This window comes from Cydia strobilella, chromosome 3, assembly GCF_947568885.1.
Source record: "Cydia strobilella chromosome 3, ilCydStro3.1, whole genome shotgun sequence".
In the NCBI taxonomy this organism is placed as follows: Eukaryota; Metazoa; Arthropoda; class Insecta; order Lepidoptera; family Tortricidae; genus Cydia; species Cydia strobilella.
In genome coordinates, this window is record NC_086043.1 from 4,541,607 (window position 1) to 4,545,243 (window position 3,637).

General features: G+C 32.0%; 1 long non-coding RNA gene across 1 annotated transcript; it reads left to right on the forward strand.

Moving 5' to 3' along the window:
- The first annotated feature begins 666 nt into the window (after positions 1 to 666).
- LOC134755707 (uncharacterized) lies at positions 667 to 1,371 on the forward strand. The gene is made up of 2 exons (XR_010129077.1): positions 667 to 911; positions 1,147 to 1,371. It is a non-coding gene; the product is annotated as an uncharacterized LOC134755707 (long non-coding RNA).
- The last annotated feature ends 2,266 nt before the right edge of the window (positions 1,372 to 3,637 follow it).

Genomic DNA, 3,637 nt, shown 5'->3' on the forward strand with positions numbered 1-3,637 from the left:
ACTTTTCACATTTTCTATATTTATAAGAAATTTACTTTTATTGCAGCTATTTCGGAGCATTCGATAAGTTGTTTACATTTGTCCCGTACAACCGCGAATTTTCTGAAGATTTCTAGGAATTTCTATTTCTGTGACAAATGGTCAAAAATATGCCCAAAGACATAATGGTGACGTTTTCAACTAAAAGGTACCACATTGTCGCTTGTTGATAAGGTTGATTTCTAATTGAAGCTATATGGAAATAGTGCCTTACTGACAAGCTACAATACCCTTTTGGTTGAAAATGGCACTATGATCGGCTTTAAACGCCTAAAAAAAGTTCTAATACATGAAATAAAGTGCGTTTATACGATACAGCCCGTGGAATGCTTCTTTTGATTTTTGTTAATTGTACCTAAGTATCTTGTTTATTTTTTCTTACCAAATCTATATATCTATATATCTTAAACACAAAGTCCTCCGCGTCCTCCACCGCGTCTGTCTGTCTGTATGTTCGCGATAAACTCAAAAACTACTGAACGGATTTTCATGCGGTTTTTAGGGTTCCGTACCTTAAGAAAAAAACGAAACCCTTATAGAATCACTCGTGCGTCTGTCTGTCCGTCTGTCACAGGCTATTTTCTCCGAAACTACTAGACCAATTAAGTTGAAATTTGGTATACATACACAGAAAAAAAATAGTTCTCCAGCCAAGTAAATCCTCTTGTGTCAAGATATTTTGTGTTTCCTATATAAGGAAACAATAAAATTCTTGCGTCAAGATATAAAAGGTTTCAAATTTTATTATTTAAGGTAAAAAAATCAATACTTTATCCGAGCTATAAAAAGTTTTTTTTTTAAAAAGCTCAATATTCCCACCAAGAGCGTTTGCGTTTTGTTTTATGTATTGTATTTTTTGAAATTGAACCTAAGTGTCTTAGTGCAATACTTAAAGAACTTGTGTCAAGAAACTTTGTTTCTTGGGGTATAGACTCATAATTTCAATCGAGAATTGCATTTCTCCACGAAAACAAGAAAACGCATTGGCTTAAGAGTATGTTACTCAATGTAATTTTTTTATTTTTTCACACGAAGAGCCGAAATTTCTTAGCGTATGAAACCGGTAACTTAAGTCAAATCATAGTATTTTCTGAATTGAATCTTAAGTGTCTCAGGGCAATACTTAAAGAACTTGTGCCAAGAAACTTTGTTTCTTGGGGTTAGATACTCATAATTGAATTGAGAATTATATTTCTCCATGAAAACAAGAAAAAGCATTGGTTCAAGAGTACGTTACTCAATGTAAAATATGATATTATTTATATCTAGAGTAGAAATTTCTTAGCGCAAAGTTTAGTATGTTTTGAATAAAGAATTAATTTTCTTAAACCAAGATGATTTTCGTGATTCGTTGAAGATGTAATGTTTGTAGTTCTAAACTTTTCCATATTTTGAAGCGAGATACTACTGTTGCTTATGACAATTCAAAAGTTACTTGAGGTTAATAATTAGAATGTTTTAAATCAAAAGTTGTCCTCTTCATCAAAGATATTAATATTATTTCATGTAAAAGCTTGAATATTTTAATTAAGATATGTTTAACTGATAAACAAAACAGCTTTGTTCGAAATAGGCCATTGTTTATGATTAGTTTTAATAAATACATCATAAGTACGCTTGTTTGTTATTTAGGCATATAATGTCGGTTTTCCTTCAAGTACGTAATCATATGGCGTATTTCGATACAATACTGTTTTGTTTATCAGTAAAACATCTTGATAAAAAAATTCAAGCTTTTACATAAAATAATTATCCTTGATTAAGACAATATGTGATTTAATTAATTATAAACATTTATTTCAAGTAACTTCTGAATTGACGTAAGCAATATTAGTATCTCGCTCTAAAACATAGAAACAGTAGACTACAAAGAGATGTATCCACTTTTGGACCTTATTACAACGCAAAAAGTGGTTACATCTCTTTGTATTCAAATAAACAACAAACATTACATCTTCAACGAATTACAATAGTCATGTTGGTTTATAAAAAATAATCCTTTACATCAAAAATCTTGTCTACGTTAACATGACTCAAGGGCACACAAGGACAAACAAAAAACCCAGATTATAATGTTAACGTACACAACCTCTACCTACTTTTTTATTATTTTATGTAGGAAAAGTGGGTAACCCTAATAAATAATATCCAAAATAATTAACATGTATTTATTTATTAAAAGTCATAATATTATTTTGCCTCTATCAAGGTTGTACCTATTGCAATTTAAAAATTCACAACATAAAATTAAACTTCTAAAGTAACCCCCTCATTCATAAGTCTCTCAGGTCTCAATTACTTAATTTATGCTTTGTGTCGTTTTAATAAAGACAACTGTCGAAGTGAGAGATAAGGACAAAACATAAATTAACTAATTGAGGCAGGAAAGAAGTTTATAAGGGGGTAAGTATATTCAAGTAGGTACCTATTTAAGGTGAACCGGAATAATTGCGCCAGTTGAGGTAAATGCGTCTTTTTACAATTACAAGAAAATGTTATTTAAGTGTAAAGGAAATTAATTATACTAAAAGCGGTCTTTCATCGATGCCTGAAATGGCCTAATTGTCGCCTTGGTAAAATTTCGTCGAAACCTATCCATCTTCTTGTAATTCTAAAAAGACTCACTTACCTCAACTGACGCATTTGTCCCAGTCGACCTTAACCATAAACAGCTGACAGAGTGACGCCATTTTAGCGAGCAAACTGCCGCGCGAGGATGGGTCGTTTGCTTCGCGCGGCAATTTCCTCGCGAGGTTGCTCCCTCTGTGCAGAAACCCCTAATTTTATAACTACAAAGTGTCATATTTAATTTAAAGTAATTTACTGTACGTATACTTAAATATGTATATGGTGTTAGGCACCTGCCATATTAGGTCATATACTTAATCATCTAATACAACTATGTATTTATACAATGAAATGTACAATTTATTTATTTATTAAAAGTCTCATGAATATACATTTATTTTGCCTCATTAAGTTTGTACTTATTACAATTTAAAAATTCACAACATAAAATTAAACTTACAAAGTAACCATAAACGTCTCTCAGGCCTCAAATACTTAATTTAAATACTTAATCAGTAATCACCTAAAGGTTCGACCACACCGCTGCTTAAAAAACGGTGAGGGTACGGAATCGCAGTGACGCGTCGTAAGCGTAACGATTTTATCGCATGCCCTTGCCCTCTCTAAAGTAAACCAAGAGTTTTGACTAATTGGCCATTAATAATATACAAAGCACTACATACCTAATTAAAATTTGTATTTATATACGTGTATATGTGTTTGATGATAATGTCCACCAGTATATTGCGCTTCTTTGCATTGAGTATCTTAAATGACTTATAATAATTAAGCACACTATTGCCATGGGCCGATGTTTGCAACAATGTGTGCATATCAAACTCAGGCAGCGGGGGTAGACATTTATATCTTCGAAAATATTAGTGATGTCATTGAGTAATGAAAGACTTAAATTTGAGTCGTCTAATCCTAAGTTACTCTTGGGAGAATTGGCATCCTTATTCATGTCCATAGTAGTGTCTGTTGTTTCTGTTTCAGCAAAAGAATTCAGCAACTCGTGGTTGTGGGTTTA